The sequence below is a fragment of the Lepisosteus oculatus genome, chromosome 14 (genome assembly GCF_040954835.1).
Source record: "Lepisosteus oculatus isolate fLepOcu1 chromosome 14, fLepOcu1.hap2, whole genome shotgun sequence".
Taxonomy (NCBI): Eukaryota; Metazoa; Chordata; class Actinopteri; order Semionotiformes; family Lepisosteidae; genus Lepisosteus; species Lepisosteus oculatus.
The window spans coordinates 15094336-15111814 of record NC_090709.1 but is presented as its reverse complement, the minus strand read 5'-3'; the positions used below and the strand labels follow the sequence as shown (position 1 = coordinate 15111814).

Here is a 17479-nt window from a genome sequence, read left to right as displayed (position 1 = left end):
GCCTCCTTTAGGACAGCATACCAACGCTTAAGTCTTATTAACAAGCATTGCCGCTACAATAGCAATTCAAATACAACAGCCACACTGCTGAAACCATATATTTTACACACCAGACAGGCCCCCTAACCTCATACAACCTTGCTGTGGCTGTGACCCCTTTCTTTATTTTTTTATGATTTTCTGAAGGTAACACTACAGGTAAGACATTGAGATAGGTGGGTCTGCTTCATGGCTCAATAGCAATTCAAATACAACAGCCACACTGCTGAAACCATATGTTTTACACACCAGACAGGCCCCCTAACCTCATACAACCTTGCTGTGGCTGCGGCCCCTTTATTTATTTTGTAATTATTTTTTCAATATGGCACCATTAGACAGCCGGTACATGGGGATAGGGGGGTGGTATTCACGAGTCAATAGCTCTTCAAGCACAACAGCCACAGTGCTGCAACCAAGTGTTTTACACACCAGACAAGCCCCCTAACCTTATACAATCTTGCTGTGGCTGTGTCCCTTTTCTTTATTTTTTTATGAGGTTTTCAATATGGCACCATTAGACAGGCGGTACATGGTGATAGGAGGGTGCTATTCACGAGTCAATAGCTCTTCAAGCACAACAGCCACAGTGCTGCAACCAGGTGTTTTACACATCAGACAGGCCCCCTAACCTTATACAAGCTTGCTTTGAGTTGTGGAACATTTCTTTATTTTTTAATGATTTTTTTTACTGTAATCAAGTGTTGTGCTCATTAATAATAATAATAATAATAATTGCTTACACTTATATAGTGCTTTTCTGGACACTCCACTCAAAGCGCTTTACAGGTAATGGGGACTCCCCTCCACCACCACCAATGTGCAGCATCCACCTGGATGATGCGACAGCAGCCATAGTGCACCAGAACACTCACCACTATCAGTGAGGAAGAGAGAAGAGAAATGTAGCCAATTCAAAGATGGGGATTATTAGGAGGCCATGATTGGTAAGGGCCAATGGGGAAATTTGGCCAGGACACCGGGGTTACACCCCTACTCTTTTCAAGAAACGCCATGGGATTTTTAATGACCACAGAGAGTCAGGACCTCAGTTTTACATCTCATTCGAAGGAAGGCGCCTGTTTACAGTATAGTGTCCCCATCACTATACTGGGGCATTAAGACGCACATGGACCGCAGGGTGAGTGCCCCTTGCTGGCCCCACTAGCACCTCTTCCCACAGGAACCTTAGTTTTTCCCAAGAGGTCTACCATCCAGGTACTGACCAGGCGCACACCTGCTTAGCTTCAGTGGGTTGCCAGTTGTGAGTTGCAGGGTGATATGGCTGCTGGCCATAATCAGCAGCCTTCAGTACTGAAGCAGGTGTGAGCCTGGTCAGTACCTGGATGGGAGACCTCCTGGGAAAAACTAAGGTTGCTGCTGGAAGAGGTGCTAGTGGGGCCAGCACCACCATTAGGCAGGCCTCCTGACCTTTCACAGTCATGCTTTGTTGTGTGAAACTTTAATTATCTTTTTAGGATTTTTTGAACATGGCAACTTCCACCGAGATGGGTGGGGGGTGTCGGGGTGCTCTTCAATAGCTTTTTCATCTATACACACAAACGAATGTAACCAAGACACTCAGAACAAGAAACTCAGGGGCTGACTGCTGAGGATAGGGATCCAATGCGGTGCCCTTGGTAGGGTTGGCGCGAGACACAGGCGTAGTCGGAGTAAACAGGCATGGGTCCGAGTCCGGGAAGGCGTATTTCAAAGAAAACTCAGTCTTCACTCAGGTTGGGAGATTGTCAACAGAGATCTTTAATACAATCAGCTGAAGGGGAGCATATCACAGAGAAAGGGTTTCCCCTAGCACTCAAGACATGTTCACTGGACTGAAGTTATACTTTCCTTTTTTATACAGTAGGCAATACTTTAACATATCAAAGGAACATACAGGGAAAGTGGCAGTGTCAGAAGTCAAACAAACAGGACAGGGGGGTGCCATTTGGCATCCTACAATCTGTTTCAATTTTCTCTGGTTGAATGGGTGTGAGGAATCACAGGCTTTAGTTTGCACCTAAGACAGTGGTCTTAGGTGCGAACAGAAAACCTTTCCCACGCATAGTCACTGTCCTGACCTTTTGACTCGGTCTTCCACACGTAGCACAGAATCGACAGGCGAAAGTGTAGTTGAGGGACTGGCAGGGGTCGTAGTCCGGGAAGGTGTAGAAGCTGCGTCAGTGTGGATTCAGAAGGCAGAGGCGTAAACGAAGAGACAGGCTGGGGTCAGGATCCGAGAAAGCGTAAAACAGGCAAAGGTACAAAATCGAGTGGCTAAAGCGGTAGTCGGAAAAGCGGGGTCGAGGTCCAGGGGAGAAGTCGTAGTAAGGCAAAGGTGTAGTTAGTATGTAAGCTCCGGGAGAGAATCTCAATCGTGAGCAATGACCGGGGGGAAGATGAGGGTTTAATCAGAGGACTGATTGACACGTGCACGTTTGGTACGGGGAGAGCTCATAGGAATGCGGGAGCGCTTGACTGCGTGAGGGAGATTCGTGGCAAAACCAACAGAATCAACCTGATCTCACAGAAAAACAAGAATGCCCCCGAGACACCTGCACCCCCTCTGGACCACTCTGGTATCAACACCCCCAAACCCATCCATACCAGCTAACAAGACTCAGAATTGGTGCAACCCTCCAACCTGGACCAAGAGCAGGATGGGACAAGAACCTGCACCACACTACGCACCCCTCATCCAGACCAGCAGGACAGCCAGACCACAGACAGCACCATCATGTAACCCCCCTGTTCATTCCAACAGAAAAGCCGAACTGACCCCCACCAGCATGGCGACGCTGCAGCTCTGGTCACACCAGCAGGCCCAATGGGCTCAGAGCTGGGGGACATACAGATGCAGCCATTCAAAATGCGTGGGCGATACCGCATTATTTTCCGGTACGCTGTACGCAGTCTACCGCAAGTTACCAGTAAATACCGCTAGTTACCGTAAATTCTCCTATAATATGACAAGCAAAATAATAGTATCTGGAATTTTGGCAAGGTGGAGCTAATAAAGCTCAACCTCTCATGTTTGAGCTGTGGCCATCAAAGTCTTTAACGAAGATATTACTAATAGTATTAATAATGAATGACCTTGGACAAGCTGTAAGTGTAAACTCAAAGTATTGCCCTGGTCAACATTCTTTTTTTCATTGACCGTCTTTGTAAAAGTAACACCACAGCATTTCGCAATCACGCATTTGTTTCCAATCATGCAAAGTACAGTAATTTTTGAGAATCGATTCACCATGCCTTTCACATGCTCATGAAAGAGATTGATTTAGGAACATAAACATATTACTGTATGAAAACTGTACTATATACAGCATGTATATGTATATTTAATGTCTTAACTGTGCCCGTTTAAGTATTGAACATTCATATCTAATTTTACCACTGAAGGGAAATCTTAGTAGCTGAGCATAAAAAGAATAGGAGCATACTGCAACGCGTGTGAAGGCCATAAACTATATTAATTTTGGAACATAAACATACAGTATATGGCCGGTCTCGGTACTTTAAAGAAAACATACACGAAACATGGTTTCATTATGACCAGAATCGGTCTTGAGATATTTTTAACTTGATTTACAGTATTTGAGAGGTATGTCTTAACACCGATACTACAGTGCTTAAGTACTGCTCACGTATATGTTTCTAGGTTTATATTATGCATTTCATAGGTCAAATTACTTTTGAGCAACTAATAAGAAGCGCGAAACGGTATGCGTTTTAGTTTCGTTTTGTGCTGGGACCCGTGGATTGATTAGAGATATCAAGTACATACAAGTCATTTTTTAAATGTTGTAGTTCGTCTTGAAAAAATGTTACGAGTACATCATCTATCAACAATTACACAGGTTCTGTTTCCATATTGCGGATTTTGGTTACGTAATATTATTTTCTAGATTTCACATTGTGAATATATGATTTGGGCAAACAGACCCGCAAAGAAGTACATTATGGGTTGTTGTTTTTTTTTTTTTTTTGCAGTTTTATCTAGAACAAGCGATGCTTAAACCTTTGTCTGATTCTTGTGAAACTATCCACACGACAGTTACAGTACCTAGGAGTTGACTTCAGTGATGTCACTGATGGGATGTTTCTAAAAATCCATCCTCTGTAAAACGTCTTCTCTAGTTGTCCTGCATATGTATTCGCTAATGAAGCTAATGAAGCTGTGTGTTCTGAGCCTGGATCTCTACATTTCTGTATGAACCAGCTTAGAGGGCTAAAGACAGCTTGTGTTTAAATTGAGTGTAAGGCAATTTATGCTTCTAAAGTCATGGTCAACATTTATTATTGTACTGTGCTATAAACTTGTTCTGTGCCTAGTCACATTATTTTATAGCGTTTTTATAGCGTTATCAAATCCGGTGACGCTGTGTGTTAGTTTCCTGACTCCCATGTCACATGGTCTGTGATTGAAACCTGTGAAACCGGTTTAATTCGTCACAGCCAGCACTCCGGCAGAGAGGGGGTTGTACTCGTAAAGTAGAAGCAGGCGAGATTTCCAGTGAAAGACACCTCCCCCCCTCACCCTCATACGATTCAAATTGTATTACAGCATTGTAATTACACATTGTAATTGTATTACACATTGTACACATGCTTAAAAGAGAAGAGAGAAAATGCAAGTCTTCTTCAGGTGTGAGGGTCTTCTGCTCAGAATGAAATGCTAAAATGTAATGTAGGCTCTGAATGGGTTCAATTATGATTTGGGCTTGATTAAGGTCGCTGCCTTTCATCTAAAACCCTACTTGAATCCTTCTAAACTAAAAATCAGTGTTAGTGAGTTCTAAATAAAGAGGTAGCTAGGTAACAGTGAAACGGGCGGACAGTCTGGGGAGATCGCCCGTTTTCCACGTAAATAGTTCCCTGGTTCCGCACCCCTTGGTGTTTCTCTCTCTCTCTCTCGGGTCACCTGATCATTAGCTCGAAAGATTTCAGTGCTTTGTGTATATTCTAATGGTAGTGGGGGCAGGGTGTGTGGGAACAGGTTTTTGTTGAAATTGCATTGGAGATCTATGTTCTTCACACCTGAAACATTTTCTCTGAAAGCATTTTCTTCGCAGTTTAACCGATCTTGTTACAGCATGTTACAGTTTACTATTATTAACCATATTCATTTAAAGTGCTTAATGCCATTTTTTGACCATGCACGAATATTCTTAAGTCCATATCTTCACAAGGGAATCAGTGCGAATTGCAATACTAATTAAATTAAAACTACTAACTACTAACTAATACTAGCTAATTAAAACAAACCAGAAACGTGTTGTTCTGTCTAATGACATTACATTAATTTTGTTACGTTATACATTTTAGAAACGTTTCATCCATACAAACACCACAAAACTATTTTCGATTGTATTTCTGAATAGTATGTTACACTTAGTTCACTGTTTTAAAAACATCTAATTAAGAAAGTTAGGTGTTAGCATAAACTATTAGCAATCAATAATATAAGAATTTAGCACTGTAATAAGCTGTTGCACTTTCCCCCGCATCTTGTAAAAATATATTTTCATTGTTCAAATATACATTAAGTCTGACTGATCATATAATAAGTTAAATACAAAACTAAAGAAAAAATAGGGTTAAATATAATTCAAAATATTTTGCTAACAATGTTAACTGTTTATGAATAATAAAATGTATTAACTAAGGAGTAGGATGGCACAGTTGTTAGTATGTTTTTTGTTTTGTTTCTTTTTCATAAATACAACAGTAGTACCTGATGTCTCAGTGGCTTTCAAAATTAAATTATGCATGCAAACCTGTGAACTAAAAAGATAACTAAGATATCCATCCATTTATAATGGTGGCAAAGTGGTTAGCATTGCTATCTTGCAGCACTGGGGTCCTAGGTTCAATTCCTGCCATCCTGTGTGTGTGGGGTTTACATGTTCTCTCTGGGTTACATGGTTTTTCTCCATATGTGTGATATGACTCCCTCTCGCACTCCAAAACATACTGGTAAGTTAATTGGTTTATGGGAAAATTGGCCCTGGTGTGTGTGTGTTTGTGTCTGTCTGTCCTGTGATGGACTGGCATATGTCCAGGGTGTATTCTGCCTTGTGTCCGTTGCTTACTGGGATAGGCTCCAAATCCTCTGTACTGGATAAAGAGATTAGATATGGATGGAAGTAAAGGCACTGTGTGGATGGAACTATACACAGTGTTAGAAACCCACTATGAAATGGCAGCATCTCACTGAGAATAAAATATCTCATAGTGCTGGCTTAAGGAAACAGCCTTTCCACTTCTCTTGCACATCAGTATCCATACCTAGTTATTTAAACAAATTGCCTCTAATTATAAACATCTTAATATGCTGGCTCTGTTGATCCGCATCAGCTATGTCTGCCCATTCCTTCAATTCATGTGCATCCAACACACAGTTCAATGCCAGCAACTACACATTATCTAAAATACAATCCTTATTTCAGTATCTATGTAAACATATAGTCTGTTAACTTCATCATCTTCATCAAAAGTATGCCTAACCCCATTAGGAAGTGTTCTTGTTATCAGTGTATTCCTCAGCTTTCCCCAAATTATCTTCTTCTTGCCAACATCTCTAGTCTTTTATCCTGCAATAACTCAGCCAACACTTAAATCTCCAAAAGCTGCTTGTGTTAATTTCTTTAAATCACAAATATCATGTGTAAATACTGGCCATGTAATACTCTGCATTGTGGAATAATAGTTTATTTTAAAGGGAACTAGAGAAACTAAGAACTAGAGAAATCAAGAAAGGCTTTTTTTCTAGAATTAATAAATGCACATCCTGTTCACTGGGGAAATTAAATCCACACTGAGCAATCTTCAATATGTTCAGAATATGACAGCAAGAATCCTATCAGGGATGCATTACACCTGTTTTCAAGTCCTTGCACTGGTTACCTATCAGATTTCGAGTCAACTTCAAAATCCTTATCCTCCTTATATACTGTTCTACAACTGTTATTATTGATCACCGAATTATTGTACTTGACATGACTTCATTCAGCCTTTCCTGAACGTCTATGACAGGCAGAGAGAGTGCTGTTTCTGGTGCGATCTTTTGCAGCTGACATTTCAATGTTTTAAACGAACAAGAAATTAGATTGCTCATAAATCACTTATTCTATATAAACACAGTGTAATTGTCCTCCGAAAATCCTCTTTTTCTTGTTCGTTTTAGAGAACTTGATTCAAACTGATTTTAGATGTCAGAAAGGATTTATTTTCTCTGTATTTCCTACATTGCTTTGTCGAGATTTTAACTTTATATCTAACTTTATATCTAGGCTCAGATTTCAACTATAAATCGTACAGTAATTAATAGCAGTAAATACTGATGTTTTGCACCCTCTTACCACAAAAATATATGTTTTGTAGTTGGGATTAACTTTATTTCGTACGCGTAGCTACTCCGATTTGGACACCGAACAGTTAAAGATGGCGGCAAATCAGACACCCAGAGGGGGGGGGCGTCTTCTCGCCTCCATAACTAAAATGCCAAATATGAGTGGCTTAAGCGACATACACAGTCATGTAACTGACAGTTTGAGGTAGCCTATCATGTAAATTTCGCTTTGTTGCTGATAGGTTAAGCTTTCGAAACTCTGGCCCAAAGTCATGTGACTGATTTTTCGCCCTGTTTCGTTGGTTAAACGCAATGATCACAAGCACCACCATGGTAACTGGGATGTGTAGTTTTTAATTCCGTTTGAATTATAACTGTACGTACTGTCTTCATATTTGGCCAGGGCTTTAAAGAGAAGGCGCGCCAAAAAATGTCGGTGCCGTCGTCTCCGCTTTAAAGGTACCCCCGTGCTGGAAGAATTTGACCTCAGAACATTTGCCCAGCGTAGTTATAGTGGACATAAAAACAAGAGTTCGCTGGCATTATATCCTAGAAGACATAGACCGGCGCCAGACCGGTAAATGCTTGATGAACTAGGGATTGGACAGTTTCCAAGTGATTGTACAATTGATGGAAATGTCCAAATAAATTTGCAAAAGAAATAAACAAAATAATCATTTATTTCTTTATCATATTGGCTAGCTAATGTCCTCTATTTGCTAGTTAGTGGCTGTGTTTCTGCGTTGGGTAGCAACGGGTGACTGTTCTCAGGCGGAAGATGTAAACAGCTTAATTTTCGTGTTAAATAATTTTTAAAAATTAAAATTAATTCTATACAGCAATCACTTATTTGGGTACCGTTTCATAAAACTTTCATGCTTAAAATGTTTAAGGAGAAATGGAAGACTGGTGTGTATTTTTTCTTTAAACTATCAAGACCAGCCATACACAGTACAGTTTATGTACATACAGTAATGTTTATGTTCCTAAATTAATATCGTTTATGACCTTCAGATGCGTTATGCTCCTCTTCTTTTTATGCTCAGCTACTAAAATTTCCCTTTAGTGGTAAAATTCCATATAAATATTCAAAACTAAGCGGATTGAAACGTGCACAGTAAAGACATTAAATGATTAAATCTTTTCACTACCAACCAATGCACCACGAGTGCCCCTGTCGGTCATTTTGGCCAGCCAATCACTTACCGCGGTGCCCTACGGTGCCCTGCGGGTTCGTTACTGAACCGCGGGTTTTTAACGCTCATTTTGAATGGCTGCATCTGTATTTCACTTCAGCCTTTCACTCTTGCTTCCTTCCAATGAGGACGCAGCTGCGGGAGAAAGGGCGCTATAGAGGATTGCTGTGGAGAGCTGCTGCTGTGCTTTGACATCTGAGCTCTGTGGAAAACGATCTCAATACAATTCTGAAAAACGCGACTCCCCGAACGCCAGCCGAACAAGTCTCCACAGCCGAAGCGCTGTGTCTCTTTTCAGCTGGCGATAAACCTTTCCTCGATCCTTTGCGGACTTGTAAAACTGTTCCTGATCAGAATAAAAAACGCTCACGCTAATACACAAGCACCCGTGTCTCGCCAAAGCTGACAAATAAACAGACGGACAAGCCGCACTGCACATGTGAACAGGTGAATGAGCGAGCGAGCGGGGATAGGGCGCCTCCTGCGCTTAAAAGCTTACAGCACCTGGTATTCCCAGGCAGTCTCCCATCCAAGTACTAACCAGGCCCATCCCTGTTTAGCTTCCGAGATCAGATGAGATCAGGTGTGCTCAAGGGGGTGTGGCCATAAGCGAGAGCAAGGCTCGCTGGCACCCTTCTTATAGAGAGGACAGCTCCGTCACCTCTTTTACGACGCTGCTTTTTTTCCCTTGGGTTTTTCTCTTCTTCCCACGTTCTCTCTCTTCACTGCCTTCATCCCCGCTCTATTTCACTTCAGCCTTTCACTCTTGCTTCCTTCCAATGAGGACGGAGCTGCGGGAGAAAGGGCGCTATAGAGGATTGCTGTGGAGAGCTGCTGCTGTGCTTTGACATCTGAGCTCTGTGGAAAACGATCTCAATACAATTCTGAAAAACGCGACTCCCCGAACGCCAGCCGAACAAGTCTCCACAGCCGAAGCGCTGTGTCTCTTTTCAGCTGGCGATAAACCTTTCCTCGATCCTTTGCGGACTTGTAAAACTGTTCATGATCAGAATAAAAAACGCTCACTCTAATTCATGTACCGCACCACAAGAATAGTACACGCTGTACATTGTCTGTCGATAATGTTTATGTAGTGCTTTTTCAGCACTCTGCATGTGATTATGCTGGTGGTGTTGTGGGTTAGGTTCCTGACTCCCATATCACATAGTCTGTGATGGAATACCAGTGGAACTACAAGTTTTTTTTTAACAAACATTTCTTTGAAAAAATGAAACGTTTGCCTTGGTCAGAGATTAAATAAAACCTCACTCGCACCAAACAAATTTATATTTCTAAATATCACAACATGATCGGATTTAAGTCTTTTTAATAACAATGAATAGTCACCTATGCGTTACAAAATAAACCTTTATATTGATTTGAATCGCGTTTTGATTTCAATTGTAAACGTGTGTTTAAATATATGTGTTTAAAGGCGATATATAAAAGCGCTGATTCTTATGGAATGTGTTCGGCTCGGGATTAAAAAAAATATTTTGGTGAGGTTTTATTATAATCTAAGGTATGAAAACAAACTAGCTACATTTTTAACACACTTTATAATACACCACTTTTTTGTTGTATCCCAAATGATTTGAAGCATTTCTGTTTTAATTGAACTTCTAGAGTTATTTCTCCAATGTTTAGGAGGATATCGCCATAATAAGGGCATGCTTGTCATATGCTAAAAGAATAGCTTATAACAGGAAATGCAAAGTCTGTTTTTTTAAAAAGCTCCTTTAAAGCCTGTGCCCCAGAAGGTCCATTTATGTTGAACCTCTAGGAGACATCAACTGCAAAGTGACATGACTGAGAGCCTCTTGAGTCCTGCAGATACAGGGTACCTCATAATTTTAATGAAATCAAATGTGTACTGTACGTGTAAAACTGAAGCTGACCTAACAACCATCCCCTTTTCTGCAGAGCGTGTTTAATTGTACTGTTTCAGCACATCAGTTTTTTTTCCCCCAACAACTTTCCAGAAGAGCTATAAATATTTTAAATAAATACACACAGTATTGCTCATAAGGTCTGCTATTTGAGGTCCAGTTATTTAGATAAATACATCTTATTTTATCTCAGCTTTTCAGCTGAGATACACAGATCATACATAAACAATGCAGTAAAAAAAAATGTCTCATCAAGTATTTAATCATTAGGTATAACAGTTTCCCTTTAGGCCTCTGAAAACACCACCTTCTACCTTGTGAATACCAGTACCTCCTAATTGTCTAAAGGCTTTATTTCTTAAGAGCATGACATTAAAAACTGCTCAACTTTACAGCTGCATGTTTGCTTGCAGTATTCCAATACCTCTCAAGCAGTGAAAACAAATAACCTGCTGCAAAGCTGCTTATTATGGAGAAAAAAATCTCAGTTACATTCCCAGATCATAATGATTAGCTTTCCCAGCTGCAAATAACTACAGATGCAAAGAGACAATGTTCAGACACTCAAAACAACCTGCTGAAACATGAAACCAAGGAATTGTCTTCAGAGATGTTTATTGTCTGGCATACCTCAGGATAACACAAAACCTTCCATACAGCCAGAACTTTATGGTGTACTGAGAAGAGAGCTAATATACAAAAAGAAATCATTTTCAGACCACCATGACAGCAGAACATGAACCCTGTACTGTGCACTTAATACTTGAAGATAACGATTTGTGTGACAAACAAATTAACAAATTAACAAAGTCCCTATTTGTCCTAACAAGGTCCCAAACCTGAATTTAAGAATAAAATATCCTTTGCGGGATGATATTTCCCAAAGGCAGATGACCCCACCTGTTGCTTTAAACGAAAAAGGTTTTGTAGAGTAACAACTTCTTTCAACATCAGGTTTGCCCTCGCTAACAGCAGGCTTTCCAGCTATCGTTTGTTTGGTAAATATGGATTTTTACAAACTGCATTATTAACCAAACCATACAAATCGTTTAAACCTTTATGTCTCGCCACTTGGCAGGGTGTTATGATGAAATCATGTCTTTGTTGTTGGGGCGACTTTTTTGGTAGTAAATTGATGATTAATATTACTAAGTAATATTCTTTAGTATAAAAGCTTTTTATTATTGATATAGAGAAACATGATCAGATTTTCCCTGGTTCAGAAAAAAGACGATTTAAATCTGTATTCTTTCCACTTGTATGTCATCGGACATTAACGAGTACAACCCCCCTCTCTGCGGGAGTGCTGGCTGTGACGAATTAAATCGGTTTCACAGGTATTTTCAAAGTAGGAAGTACAATACTTACTAATTAAGAAAGCTAGGCTCCTCAATGAAATCCCTTTAACATGCTAATGCGTTGGTGTAACAGTCCGGGCGTGGCAAGCTTCTAATGTCAACTCGACTCTATTGGAAGACAATAAACGTATTCTAGCCCTAAATGAATTAATAGCAAACATGGTTTTCATAAAATACATTTTTCCAAGAAAGTTTATAATAATACGATCTATAGTTGAAATCTGAGCCTAAATATAAAGAAAAAGCATTTTCAGAGAGCAATCACGCTGTGTTTATGTAGAAAAAGTGATTAGGTTTATGAGCAATCTAATTACCTATTCGCTTAAAACGCTATATAAAATAAAGCTTATTTAAAGATGAATGATAAGTGTAGCAGTTTAAATAATTTTCGTAGTAGGGCTTGGACAGATTCCAAGTGCATTTTTGCAATTTACGTTGCACTGTCCAATGTACTGCTGTAATACAGTTTAAAATACAGTAAGTCTAAACTGTATCAGCTTTATTTATGGGTTGCAATTTAGAAAAAGTCAAAAACCGCACTCAAAATGCAATTTAGAGCTTTCTGGCAAGAGGAGACACCCAAATTAATAATGTAACATGCCACTGTTTGTGCATGAACAAAGTTATACTGCAATTTTCCTTAGATACGCGATTAAAAAAAATAAATTTTTTGAATCCCCAGCGGAACACATTCTATAAGAATCAGTGCTTTTATACAGTATATCGCCTTTAAACACATATATTTAAACACTCGTTTACGATTTAAATCAAAACACGATTCAAATCAATATAAATGTTTATTTTGTAACACATAGGTTATAGTCATTCATTGTTATTAAAAAGACTTAAATTCGATCATGTTGTGATATTTAGAAATATACATTTGTTTGGTGCGAGTGAGGTTTTATTTAATCTCTGACCAAGGGAAACGTTTCATTTTTTCAAAGAAATGTTTGTTAAAAAATGAAGTTATAGTTCCATGGGATTCAATCACAGACCATGTGACATGGGAGTCAGGAACCTAACCCACAGTGCCACCGGTGCAGTCACATGCTGAGGGCTGAAAAAGCACTACAGAAACATTATCGACAGACAATGTACAGATTTCATAAAGCTATAAAATAATGTAATTAGGCACAGAACAAGTTTACAGCACAGTACAATAATAAATGCTGACCATGACTTTAGAAGCATAAATTGCCTTACACTCAATTTAAACACAAGCTGTCTTTAGCCCTCTAAGCTGGTTCATACAGAAATGTAGAGATCCAGGCTCAGAACACACAGCTTCATTAGCGAATACATATCCAGGACAACTAGAGAAGACGTTTTACAGAGGATGGATTTTTAGAAACATCGCATCAGTGACATCACTGAAGTCAACTCCTAGGTACTGTAACTGTCGTGTGGATAGTTTCACAAGAATCAGACAAAGGTTTAAGCATCGCTTGTTCTAGATAAAACTGCAAAAAAAAACAACGACCCATAATGTACTTCTTTGCGGCTCTGTTTGCCCAAATCATATATTCACAACGTGAAATTAGAAAATAATATTACGTAACCAAAACGCGCAATATGGAAACAGAACCTGTGTAATTGTTGACAGATGATGTACTCGTAACATTTTTACAAGACGAACTACAACATTTAAAAAATGACTTGTATGTACTTGATATCTCTAATCAATCCACGGCGATATAGTTAAAGCAGAGTCCCCGCACTGCATTAAAACAAAACGAAAACTAAAACGCCCTGGGCATACCGATTCGTGCTTCTTATCAGTTGCTCAAAAGTAATTTGACCGTATGAAATGCATAATATAAACCTAGAAACATATATGTGAGCAGTATTTAAGTAGTATCGGTGTCAAGACATACCTCTCAAATACTGTAAATCAAGTTAAAAATATCTCAAGACCGATTCTGGTCATAATGAAACCATGTTCCGTGTATGTTTTCTTTAAAGTACCGAGACCAGCCATATACTGTATGTTTATGTTCCAAAATTAATATCGTTTATGGCCTTCACACGCGTTATAGTATGCTCCTATTCTTTTTATGCTCAGCTACTAAGATTTCCCTTCAGTGGTAAAATTCCATATGAATATTCCATACTACAACGGGCAAAGTAAAGACGTTTACTGTAAATCTTTCTACGACAGACCTACAGACCACGAGTGCCCCTGTCGGTCAACCAATCACGTACCGTGGTGCCGTGCGTCATCTTGCGTCAAAATGCGTGACGCCGTAGCCAATTACCTCCGGTACGTGTCTGTACCGCGCACTTTGAATGGCTGCATCTGTATGTACATTGGTAATTACAACACTTCACTGTTGCATTTCTGAGTTGTGACATTGTGAACATGGCATGTTAAAGTATATAGAAAATCTAGATCAGAACAGGCTAAATGCAATTCATAGTGATTTATCATTTTCTTACTTTCTAAATGAAAAAAAATATTTTTTCAGTGATTATGACACTTCGGTATGACATAAAATATGCTTCAATGACAGAATAAATAATCATGGAAAAAATACCCACAGTGGACATTCATATTTGTGATTATAGGAATGTTAAATATCAGGTGAGTAGCTGCGTCAGCATGCGTAGGCTGCAAAGGAACAAGTAAAGGACTATTCCATGCTGAAAAGAGAAGAAAGGAAACACAACGTGTTGGCCGTGGAGCCTTCTTCAGGTGTTAGAAAGACAGGGCAGTAAGCAAAGATAATTCTCTTTTTATCTTTGCTTACTGCAGTTTATCTTTGATGACAACATCAAAGACATTAAGGAATTCTTACGGCTAACAGCTCCACATCAACTTCCTTTTATAACTAACCTCATCAGATCTCTCAACTCCCAACTCTTCCAGTTTCTCACTTCAGAGAAGGATAAAAAACTCAATCATCGTCTACAGAGAAAAACCATCAACACCCCTACCACCTCCACCAATCCTAACCTTGTTGTTACTGTACCCTCTGACCTTTCCCTTTCACCCCTTTGCATCCTCAGCTAACATATTTTAATATTACAACACAATTACAATAGATTGTACAGTATTTACAGTTTAAAATTAAGGTAAATATGTCAAAATATCAAAATCCAACTGCACAGTGGTAACAAAACAATGCTTGTCAAGTTCTCAAACAAATCTGCATTGTATTTTTAAAATATTTCAGCAGAGGATGTGACGGGAGTATAAATGACGATTCGACGATCATTTTTCTTGGGTGAACATGGTTTTCTGGGGAGTTGCGATGTTGGGCATTATTGGACATTTTTGACACGTGTTCTTCTTCTTATTCTTCTTTTTCACAGCCTTAGTCCCAGACTGTCCTGGGGTCAGCTGCTTTGGTTGCTCTTCTCCATTTGTCTCTGTCGAGCACATCTTCCTCACTCACTTCACATACCTCCATATCTTTTCTCACACAATCTATCCATCTCTTTCTAGGCCTGCCTCTTCCTCTGTTACCTTCCACCTCAAATTCCATTACCCTCTTTGTTACTTCCTCAACGTCCCTCCTCATGATATGTCCATACCACCGTAACCTCGCCTCTCGCATCTTCTCAACCACATCCACCACCCTACATCGTCTACGGATTTCTTCATTTCTGATCTTATCCGTCATTGAAATCAACAGAATCCATCTCAACATCCTCATTTCAGTTCTTCTCATCAAGTTCTCTTCCCTCTTTCCAACTGCCAAGCATTCAGCTCCATATAGTAGTACAGGTCTAATCACAGTCTTGTACATTTTGCACTTTAATTTTCTGGGAATTTTCCTGTCACAGATTATTCCAGTTATTTCTCTCCACTTGTTCCATCCAGCTTTCACTCTTTGTTTTACTGCCTCCAGTGTTTCTCCTCCCTTTACCAGTTTTAATCCAAGGTATTTAAAGTCATCAACTTGTTTCAGTTTTCCTCCATGTGTCTCCTCAACATTGGTCATAGTATCTCCTCTTCTCTCCATTACCATTATTTCAGATTTTTCTGCATTCATTTTCAGTCCACCCTTTTCCAGACTCCTCTGCCATTTGAACACTTTCTCCTGTAGTTCTACTTCTGAGTCTGCCATCAGTGCCACATCATCAGCAAAGATGAGTTCCCAAGGCACTTCTGTTCTTACCTCCTCTGTCAGTGTGTCAATAATGTTTATGAAAAGGAAAGGACTTAGTGCTGATCCTTGGTGTACTCCAACTGTGATTTCAAACTCTTTTGTCTCTCCCTGTTGTGTTATCATCTTCGTAGTTGCATCTCTATAGGTTGCTTGAACTAACTTCACCATGCTTTCTGGTGCTCCTTTCTTCCTCAAGCACCAATACACCACCTCTCTGGGCACACGGTCATATGCCTTCTCCAAGTCCAGAAAGGCCACATACAGCTTTTTCCCTTTCTCTAGTGTCTTCTCCTGTAACTGTCTCATCACAAAAATGGCATCTGTTGTGCTTTTCCCCGCTGAGAATCCAAATTGTGAGTTGTGGATCCTGATTATCTTCCTGAGTCTCTTGTCCAGAATTTTTTCCAGGATTTTCAATCCATGTTCCAGAAGTTTTATTCCTCTATAGTTTTTACACTCCACTGGGTCTCCTTTCTCCTTGTAGATGGTAACCATACTGCTTTTTGTCCATTCTTCTGGAATTCTCTCTTCCTTTGCTTAGTATTGTTTAGCAATCTCGTCAGCCACTGAATCCCCTCTTCATCGAGGTTCTTAAAGTGTTCTGCTGCTATTCCTGATGGTCCAGTTGCTTTGCCCACTTTCATCTCTTTGATAGCTTCTGTCACTTCCTTTACTGAAATTTCTTGGATTGGTCCACACACTACGTCTGCCTCCACTAGGTTCTCCCTCTCATTTTCTACATTTAACAGATTTTTGAAGTACTCCAGCCATCTTTGCTTGATCTGTTCTTCTTTAATCAAGACTCTGCCTTCTCCATCCTTGAGTACCGACACCCGGATAATATATTTTTTCTGTCTCGCTCTATGTTTAGCAATCTTGTAGATTTGGTCCTCTCCTTCCTTTGTTTCAAGTTTCTCATACCATTCTTTCCAGGCTCTTTCCTTTGCTCTTGCTACACTTCTTTTTGCTACCTTCTTTAGTCTTTTATATTCTTGTAATTCTCCAGTGCCATCTTTCAGTGCCTTGTATGCTTTTTTCTTTTCCTTCAGTGTTTCCTGAACTTCCATATCCCACCACCACTCTTCATTTTCCCTCGGTCTGCCTCCTCTTGTCTTTCCACAAACCCTGGTAGCAGCCTCTTCTAGGATGTGGCTCATCTCAGTCCACTCTTCTTCAACTGAAGGCTCCTCTGTTTCCTCTGTGTTGTTTTTCATTTCTTTCACCAGCCTGTTGAAATCTACTTTGTTTTCTCTCAGTTTCCACACTTTTGTTCGTGCTGGGTGTTTCCTCTGCCTTATTCTTCGCTCCTTCAATATTGTGATGTCCATCACCAGTAGCCTGTGTTGTCTGGTAACAGCCTCATAGGGCAGGACTTTAGCATCTTGGACTTTCGCTCTATCAATTCTTCTCACTAATATGTAATCTATTTGGGTATCATGGCCTCCACTCCTGTATGTCACCTTTTGCTCATAATTCTTCGTGAACCCTGTGTTCACTGCAAACAATTCAAGAGCTTGGAGTGTTT

The 17479-nt window shown here is 39.8% G+C and overlaps 1 non-coding gene across 1 annotated transcript; it reads right to left on the bottom strand.

Annotated features, from left to right (window-relative positions):
- Positions 1-9084: 9084 nt before the first annotated feature.
- LOC138245364 (5S ribosomal RNA) lies at positions 9085-9203 on the bottom strand. The gene has a single exon (XR_011193974.1). It is a non-coding gene; the product is annotated as a 5S ribosomal RNA (ribosomal RNA).
- Between the last annotated feature and the right edge of the window lie 8276 nt (positions 9204-17479).